The following is a 10,358-nucleotide window of genomic DNA, read 5'->3' on the forward strand; positions in this document are numbered from 1 at the left end:
AGCCGCTGGAGTCTAATGTAAGTGTTATTTTATATAAAAATGTTAAAAGAGAGAGCGAGAGAGAGAGAGAGAGTTCTAGGATAGGCTCGGGGGGCTCCGACTCCAGTTCGCGGATTTTTGATTTTCGCGGGGGGCGCCAGTCCCCATTAACTGCGAAAAATAAGGGATCACTGTACATTCATTTAGCTGTGAACATATTCATAAAACTTCTGTTAAAAACACCTTAAACTACACACGTAATTTATATCAACATTTACTAACTGCTAACTTTTTCAGCATACATTTTTACTTCAGAGATATCCATCCATCTATTTTCTCAACTGCTTCGCTTGCAGGGGTCCCAGCCACCAACGAATGAAAACGGGGTACATCCTGGACATGTTGACAGTTAATTTCAGGGCTGACATATACAAATGAACAACCATTCATAGGTATGGATGACTTAGATTAATACACAGAGACAAGGAAAACAGGAAAACTGGTGAAGGAGTCAAACAAACAACCTTCTTGCTGTGAGGCAGAAGTGCTAACAACTGTACCACCGTGCCTCTAATCATTTCACAGACATTATTACTGGAATAATTATGTTTGGTATCAGGGCTGGACTGAGACTCATTTTCAGCCCTGGAGTTTCATGCCTCAGACCGGCCCACTTTAGATCACGACCAATAATTATTAATATCATGTAATTATAACCTTACATGTTATCTTCATCTGTCTCATTTCTGACTAGTGGTTCAGGGTTGTGCTGCTGAGCTGCTCCTCTGTCATCAGTAGACTCTGCTCTCCCTTTCACACTTCCTCCAGTTTCTCTAGACTCGCCTGCACCTGTATCACAATAAAAAAATAATATCTACAGACATTTGACTTACTTAACCAATTAAGATATTTACATTGGCAAAATATGCAGGCTTATTTAATATTACTTTATGCTATTGCCTTTCAGTTGTGGGCTTTGTGTATTTGCTCTCACTTTTAATGATAAAAAATAAAATAGGTCAGGACTATTGTTTGGGTATAGAAAGTGGTTTTACTGGAACTAATGCTTGCTTGTTCACACAGTCTGTTCCAACAGCTCACCTTTTCCTTCCATACTGACAGGAGCAATCCCCTCATCACTACTGGCTCTGGGCTCTGCTTCTGACGCTAAATCACAAATCACAAAATGGTCATAATTCTCAGCACAAATCTTCTATTTTGTAAAGCCTTCGTGTCAGTTTCATTCATGTAGTGCTGAATCATCTAGCATCTCAGAGCACCTTTTATAGTGAACAGGCCTACACCATACTCTTCATTGTAGCCTATTTATTCTAAAAATCTTCACTCTATGAGTAGTCCTACCTGCCCACTCTGGACTTGTGGGCTCATGGCTGGTGCCTGGTGCTGGATCTTCTTTCTGATTCTGAGGAGCTACAATGCAAAGTTTCCAAGTTATGTGGCGTCGCATCATACTATTTTTTAAATTGCATAACTATATGTTCCACGCCACAATGCCACACAATTCATTGACTCGATAATTAACTAGCTTGAAAGGTGGTTTACCCGTTTCATTGTCCTCATTAGTTGTTTCCAACTGGGAGGTAGTTTTTGTGGAAAAGTTGCCGATTTTGGCACATTTGACTGCGTTTGCTTCAAGAGCTTTGCTGTTTTTAATTCTTGCCTTCTCCGTGCCACTCTTGCTCTTTCTATTATCCATGTTTCAAACAGCAAACACAGCCGACCATCGACATAGCCTACAGAGCACAGATCGTATATGCTACACAGCTACAGTATAGAGCTACCAACCGTATGCAAGGACAGATGACATCAGGTCACGGTGCGACTGCAAAAAAGAGGAAGAAAAAAAACCAGCTTGCTAGTAGAGGGGGTGGCGGCCCAGGAACAGTGGTTGCAGATTACGTGATCAACCCAGTGCTATGACTGACCCTCCCCCCCCCCGCCACCTAAATAAATAAATAAATAAAATATTAAATATATATTTAAAGTGAACTCCAGCCTTCGTGGCCTAAATATTATACCGGCCCACCAGGAATTGTCCCGGTCCTCCCGATTAGCCAGTCCGGGCCTGTTTGGTATTATGTTTATATCACCCTTCACCTTCATGAACATTAAAAAGGGATGACACCCCAGCAGGCCCCCATGGACCAGCAGCATCTGTAGGTATGTCTGCTTCTTGCAGTCTGCAGTTCTTTCATCTGCTTTTTGCACAATGCAAAACAATCTGTTTCAAACTAACCATTTAAAGACAACTAAAATGATTTACTTTTTCAACTTAAAACCCATCTTTCTAATAAAATATACGTTTACTCTTTGAATTTCTGTTTTTCCCCTCAAATATTGTCAGTCCTAGTGTCATTTCACTGTAATGCACCCACTACTTTTGTATGAATGTATTATTTAGGGTACGTTTATGCTCTTATTTCTGCAGTCTTTCTAATTTTATGGATATTATTCTGATGAACATATTGAAGATGAAGATACTATGATATTTATTTGGCATAATGCCCTCAAGATACAAACAAAATAGGGGAGAGCATGCCAACTGACAGGGCTAACTGATGACTGCCATTATGACACTTAAGATTAAATCTACTGGTGAGAATGAATAAAGTCAGTAGTTGCAGATTGTAAAACCTTTATGAGAAGAGTGGCCCCTACATTGCTACTTTGTAAGAGGGGAGTATTGTGTATTATTGTGTGTCTCTTTGGGATGTCAGATTTCTGGGACCCTGAGGCACTACCTTTTCATGATGAGCCTTGTCAAGTGCTGACCTGCTCCTCCCAGGCTTAAGTGCTATCAAAGCTGCTACATGTTAGAGCAGAGCCTCATGGCCGAAGACAGAGTGCTTTAAAGATACTCAGAAAACAAAATAAAATAAACTGTTAGGCAGAGGCATTGAAAGGAGAAGGAGACATACAATGGACTGAGAAGATGCATGTAATTATTGTACAAGCAAAGTGTCACACATGACACTACCTTTCACCATAGTTTATCTTTTCGTACCTGGTGAAGTTCCCTGAGGATACATGAACCAATCAGCCCTACTGCCAACCATACCCCCCCACCCCCACCCCAATGTTTTTTTTTTTAGCTACATCTACGCTTTTGTGAAGAAGCCTTGTCCATTTGTTGCATTATGTTTAACATCTGATATCTAACTAACAGCTTTAAAACAATGTCCTCAAATATAAAGGTCTTACAAAAGGTGTTTTCATCCATCTCCCAAGGATGAATATTCAAATCATGACAAAATACATGATACATATCTGTAACAATGCACAACGGTGAAATGATGACATTTTAAATCCAGAAAGTCAAAGGTCAAGTCATAATTGCCAGTCCCCAAGAATTATTACAAACACCCCATTGTCACCCTGTTGACCTTCTGTAATATCGACCATAAATCCCATCTCTCAGTGAACTGCATACACACTAATATTCCTCTATTATTTGACAATGCTCTTGATTTGACAGGTGGCATATAAACAATGTTCTGCCTAGATATTCCAGACTAAGCCTTTTTTCAAAAGGGTTATTTTCCAATTCAGACAGGTGAAACATATCAATATTATCCTGCTTTTATGAGAATTCTTTGCACATGCAGTACATTCAGAAAATGAACTTAATTTGCTCACTTAACCCCAAATTGGGACACACAGCCCCTGTTTTCAGTCACATGTCAGTCATATGGAGTAAAGACAAAGATCTTCTCTGGTAAAGAAACGCACTCCAAAGAAAAGTACTTCGTTTGTGTTAGGATAAGAGGAAAATATTAATAAGTTGACCTTTTTCCAGAAAGTATTTGAAGGAACAAATGACAGAGGCTAAGTTTACACAGTGAAATGTCTGCCACCAGTGAAAGACACACTGTTTGTAATGAGGATATGCATGGCTACATGTCAACAGGAATATCAGTAAAATATTCACTTTCATTTGCTACGTGAGCAGTTAATTTAGAAAACTTTTTTTTTTTTTTTAATTAGGAAAATCAAAGAAATTAGTGTTCTTAGAGATTTACCATTATACAGTGGAAATTCATCAACCTCAAAGTACACATCCAAAGCTTCACTGATATGTGTGTAAGTCATAATCTTTCTGATCACATTTAGATGTTAGAAAAGTGAGTGACTGGCAGCTCTGATGTCCAAATACAGTCCAGAATTCATCAGGTGTGTGAGTGGAGAGCACTGACATGGCCAGCAAGTGAAAACTCCCATTATTTTTGCCTTTGTTTACACAGAAGGCAATTCAGATATATTTATCCTCAGATAGGGATTCATCAGTTATCAGGCCTCACAGTCTTGCATCTTAATGAGGTTAGTTGCCCAGCTGCTTTTCTGGTTTATCAGAATGGGATGGAGAGGATGATCTGAATTTTTGAAGATGCTCTCTATCTTACTCAGTGTTCATCTCCATAAACAGAACCAGCTTTTTTCATCATGCTGTCCAGACATTTTGCACCCTTTAGATTGACGGGAAGCAGAATTAAAGAAAAAGAGGACAGCAGAATAGAACAAAACACTGGCTACCGGTGAAACGTGCAGCGTCTTAGGGCAGATGTGACCTGAGTTTCCCTGGGTAATAGATTCTGTCCCTTTTGGCACAGTGCATCTGTGATCATGGATTAGTCCATGTTATTGCTGAGATGAACACCTCAATGTCCACCTCATTCATATACAATATGTTGACTGACTGAAGAGTAGGTTTAGACTTTCTGAAATCTACTACCATTTCTTTGGTCATGGTGTTCAGAGGAGGCAGTTTTTATCACTACTGTTACAGAAAGTTTTGGTCAGGTCCCTCTACTCCCCGTCTTGTCCATTCTCAATACTCCCTGAATATTGTTAGACCTTTCTGTACAGTCTACAGCAGGGATGGGCAATCCTGGTCCTCGAGGGCCGGTATCCTGCATGTTTTAGATGTTTCCCTCTTCCAGCACACCTGAAGGTCATTATCAGGCTTCTGCAGAGCTTGATGATAGGCTTATCATGTGAACCAGGTGTGTTGGAAGAGGGAAACATCTAAAACATGCAGGATACTGGTCCTTGAGGACCAGGATTGCCCACCCTTGGTCTACAGGTTAGCTTCACTGTCATATTCTGTAACAACATGTTTCTCCTGTTATTGAACACAATACTCTGCTGTAAAAATAGTGTCTAAGTGCAGACAGTGTGCTATTTTTGGGCAGATCCTTTTTTCCAAGATGCAAAGTTGCAGGAAGTAATATCACGATAACCTATTAATTCCACAGTTACTGGTTCAGGTGTCCCTTAACAAAAAGAATGTGTCAACTGCACAAACAGATTGGTGGGAAGTTCTTCTTTTCATTGACTGAACTCATGGTTTTTAACCCACATAGAAGTTTAGTTTTGTGATAAAGTGGCACAAGGACCATCTCAGAGGAGCACGTTCTGTTGACTCATCAGTGAATCATTTGCCAAGATTCAAACACAGAATACGGCTGATGAAAAATGCATTTTAAACAATGTTTCCCTGAGTTGTACATAATTATTCACACAGATGTGCCAAAGCTGTGATAACACTGAGGTTTCGATACCAGCCAGTCTTTTCTTGTCAGCCAGAACCTGCTTGATCTTGCAGGGGACGATAACTTTTACACGGCTTTCAACACACAAATTACTTTTTCACATTTCCTAGTTACATATTACCTGTGGCTCTGTTCTGTTGAATGTAACTCCACCCACTCCCACCCGCGTTACCTAGAGCTTGAAGTTTCATTCAAGTTGCAAAATTCATGTGTCTGCATTTTTTTCCTCTTTCGCTCTTATTCCCTGCGAATCATTTTCCTTGGATGTTTCCCTCAGATCATCTCCTCTGTATTTGTGTATAGTTTATGATTTTGAAATCTGCATAAGTAAAATGAGACAATCTTTCTGCACCTTTCCCCATCATATGAAAAGGTCAAGCACATCTTCTTCCGTCTGATATGATCTCAGATGTTTCCAAATGTAATGCAACCCTTCTCACAATGTCAGTTTCTCCTAAGGGAAAAACCCTGAAACTCTGAGGCATGTGCTGCCAAAAGGAAAAACAAGCACCAGGACAAAGTTCCTGTAGTTCACATAACGTGCAAAATGGCCTATTGTACGCCACTGAAACATTAAATATTAAGAGTTAAGTTACCATACGCTGGTTTCAAAAAGGAAACGCATTCTCTTAATTTATTCTTTGTGAGCATTTTTTTTTTTTTTTTGCTTGTTTAAATGTTATAAATGTCCATGCGAATGAATGAAAACAGTTATTTAAACAGCAATATTTAATCATGCTCACATTTTAAAGTCTGAAGCTGTAGGTTGATCAGCATTCCTGCAGATGTGAAGAGCCGGAAAATGCACAAAACAAGAAGAATTATAACACCTTTACCTTCAAGATAACAGATTTAAACAATTTAGCTGAAAAAACGTAAAAAAAAAATAAAAAAAAAAAGTAATGTACTTAGTCAGGAGGCACTTCACACAACTATTTCTATTTTTATTGACGTCATACTTCACTGTAGCTTCACTGCATTGTAGAAACAAATGTTTATTAATGCATGTATACAGAATGTATTTGAAATCTTTCCTACAGAGCCCCTTTGGTGACATGCGAGAAAAAAAAATGCATGGCCACGAGTTAGTAATGTGTGGCCACAATTTACTAAAGCGTGCGAATGATTTACAAAGCGTGGTTACAATTAACAAAACGTGCATACGTTTTTGGAAATTGTTCACACAATATCATAGGAAATCATTGGTACAATTTACTTAAACGTGGTCACGATTAACATAACGTGAAAATTGTGCACGTGATATACCAGAAAATCATGAGCACGATTTATAAAACGAGTGCACGTAATATTCAGTCGGGTGCTGACCCTTATCAGACATAAGAGCACCTAGATCTACGAGCCTTTAGACATGGAAACCCCCCAAGAGTTTACCATGGGTTAGGCACAGTGGCGGCTGCTCGTCTTTCAGAGAGGGGAAGCTCATTATCAGTTTACACACAAAAAAAAATGGTCAAGTTATTTAAACATAAATTCGGCCCTCCGTTCCTTCTTAAGAAAATGGTCAGTGACCTTATCGTACCAAGAAAACAAGAAAACGCTGAAAATTTGTTAAATTACAACAAGGAAGTACAATGAGTGTGTTTTATTTACAGTGCAAGAAATGAACAAGTAATTTTGTAGTGGTTTCTCTCTCGATTTCACAGCAGAATGTGCAACGGTATTAAACTGAACTCTGTTAAGTGAAGGAGTAGATCTGAAAATAGCTGTCAGTCAAACGGGATTCAGCCTTTGAACTGATCCACCCATCAGCACGTGGAAGCCTGGCGTCCAGCCCGGCCGAGCTCTGCCCACAGCTCCATTCACCCCCAGAGACACTGGGCGTCCGTGGGCGGGACAACATCGTGGCATTTATCCAATTACCGTCCAGTTTTGAGGCAATGAAAAAAACTGTTCCATGAAGTCCCATTGAAGTCCATGGACGCCAAGCGTCTACAGGCAAATGCACTGAGCAGAGATCGTATGAGAAAACAGTGTAACGGGAATGTATGAGAAGTGAACAATATCGAGTCCGCTGATTTGTGATAAAGCTGATTCTGAACAAACTCGTCCTTGAGATGAACGTGTTCTAACACATTTGTAGTCAGTGAAATCTCAACACAACCGTACATATTTAACCATTTAATTTTCATAATTTTAGGGGAAGCTGAGCTTCCCTTGCAGTCCATGAGAAATCACCACTGGTTAGGCATGGCACTAAAAGAAATGCTGGCAACTCTAGCTACCCAACATGGGACAGTGATCAGTCTAGCATTGTTAAAAAGAAAGCTTCGAGCAAATGGTCTCTGCCGTCATGATTATTATGTGTCATCATTAATTACATTTTGGACCAACTCCAAGGCCCCAGGAGAGCAAATGGAACTTTTGTTTACCAAAAGATGTTCTGAGGGCAGAAACTGTTGTGACTGGTCCAATCAAGGAACTAATCAAAACAGAGATGAGGTGGGAGAAGTAAACACTAAGGCTTTTTGCTTCTCCCTTGGAGCCCGCAGGTGCTGCGGCTCCCCTTCACCTCTGTGTTCGGAGCGGTGGCCGGTGCTTCTTGTTGGGGGTTTTTCACGGGCCATGGATCCGTCCTTTTGTTGTTGTTCCTCAGTGGAGGTTCGTGTCTGCTCCCGGTCTCAGCCCAAATGGAATGAATGACAAAAACAAAGGAGGCTGATGTTCACAACTGCCCAACACATCTTCTTTGGCTCACCCAAGGAACGGAGACTCCATCTCAAGCAGAAGATTGAAGCTGGAGGCCAGACAGAGGGCCCGGACAGTAGCCATACGCAGTGCACGGACCTCGGGCAGCAGCGGCCAGATGCTGCGGAGCTCCCGGGCCGCACTCCCCACTCAGGCTCCGTGGTAGAAGAAGAAAATAAACCGGGCTCCATCCGAAGGACATGTCTTTGATGGTTGCTCACCAAGATCTGGGGCGGCATCTGGATGCCTACCCTGAGCGTCAAAGTGGGGTCCATCCAACTGGGAGCTGTATCTCCAGGCAGTGGAGGGTCTCCAGTGGAGGGTCTAAGTGCAAAGGATGGCAAAGGGGACCAGGCCAGAGGAGGCACACCGGCAGGGAAACTCTCTACCTGAGCACAGGGAAGGTGGTCAAAGGAGCCAGCAGACAGAGGAGGACCCTTGGCTCCCTGCGGACAAGGACCAGCTGGCCCTGGGTGTGGAGGGTGGGGAGGGCAACATCTCCCCTGGTAAGGAGCGGTCAGTCACATCGGTGGACAGCAGGGCCCCCCCCCCCAGCTATATGCCATTTTCACCCGTGGCACAAATCCAAGGGTCCAAGGGACCCTCCCCGGCTTCCACACCCAGGGACAACTGGTCCTTGTCCACGGGGGAGGGTCCAGGGGGCGGTCTGGTTGATCTCTGAGCAGCTTTTCTATGCCCCCCACCCCAGCTGCTCCGAGACTCAGTGTCGCAGCTCACCATCCGTGGACAGTTTGTTCTCGTTGGAGGCACAGTCTGACAACTCGTACTGTTGTCGGTGGGGGACAGCTTCCCAGGGGCACAGCCGGAGTCCTTGGACAGGTCGTCAGATCCAATACTGGCGCCGCTTTCCCCATGCAGGCTTTGCTCATCACGGCTGCGGAGGAGAGCTCCCCTGCCAGTTTGCCTCCTCCAGCCCGGTCCCCTTTGCCATCCTTCGTGCTCAGAGAGATGGAGTCTCCGTTCCTTAGGTGAGGCAAAGAAGAGGTGAGTTGGGGAGTTGTGAACAAGAAATTATGTAAAAAAAAAAAAAAAAAAAAAAAGCTTTACAATTGTACTTTAATAGATTTTCCAGGTATTTACCAACATCAAGTAAAATGTAGGAAAACATTTTATTTTAACTCTCTGCATACATTTCAGAGCATGTATTTTTCATTTAAAGCTTTACCTACCGATCGGGCATTTCACACAGCACTTAATAAAAATTTGAACGTGAACAACCTCCCTCCAAAGCCCCGCCCACTTCCCCCTGCCTGAGCTGACACTCCCCTCCTCTCACCTGATGAACGCTGTGGAAGCAGAGGTGGAGGTGGAGGTCTGGTCCACTTTGGCGTGGCCTCGGACCCCTCCCTCAGAAACCAGACACATCATCCTCCTGCTGTACAGCAGCGGCTCCTGTTTCATTAGGAGACCCTGTATTTAAGGGTCTGGTCTGTGCAGCGCTGGGTCATTGCCTTCACTGCACCTCATCACCTGGGCAGAGTGGTTCGTATTGTGAGCACACTGTCCACGCACTGTCCATAGACATTAGAGGTTTCCATAGACGTTTGAGGTTCCATACATTTATCATCCTACACTGAGTGACACAACTATATGTACGCGGAGTCCCGTGGTCATAAAAATTTTGCTTTGTGTGGACGTGTCTGTGGAGTCAAGTACACCTGATTCCCAGACTTTATCTCCATCCTTCTTTCACCGGGCTCTGACTGATACAATCGGGGTTTTTCTGTTTGTTCCCCTTGGTTGTTGTTTCTGTTAATAAATCAGTTTTTGCCCTTTAACATGTGCATTTGAGTCCTATCCATTCACAGCCCTAGACAGGAGACTGTGGTCAGCGACAGGAGAAGCAGCACAAGTGAAACATCACATTCAGCGGCACCGGTATCGGATGTGGGACGGTGGTAATGGATGACTGACAGGAGGTTCAGCCAAGCTCGGCCAATTATTTTATTCAGACCGAATAAAATGATTGGTCAGACTTTTATCAGAAATATATGAGAATTAAAATCTGGTGGAATTATTTTACATTTTAGTTTAACACATGCTTATTAGGAGCATTTTAAGATTACAAAAGAAAAGTGTAAA

This window comes from Sphaeramia orbicularis, chromosome 13 (genome assembly GCF_902148855.1).
Source record: "Sphaeramia orbicularis chromosome 13, fSphaOr1.1, whole genome shotgun sequence".
NCBI classification, from domain to species: domain Eukaryota; kingdom Metazoa; phylum Chordata; class Actinopteri; order Kurtiformes; family Apogonidae; genus Sphaeramia; species Sphaeramia orbicularis.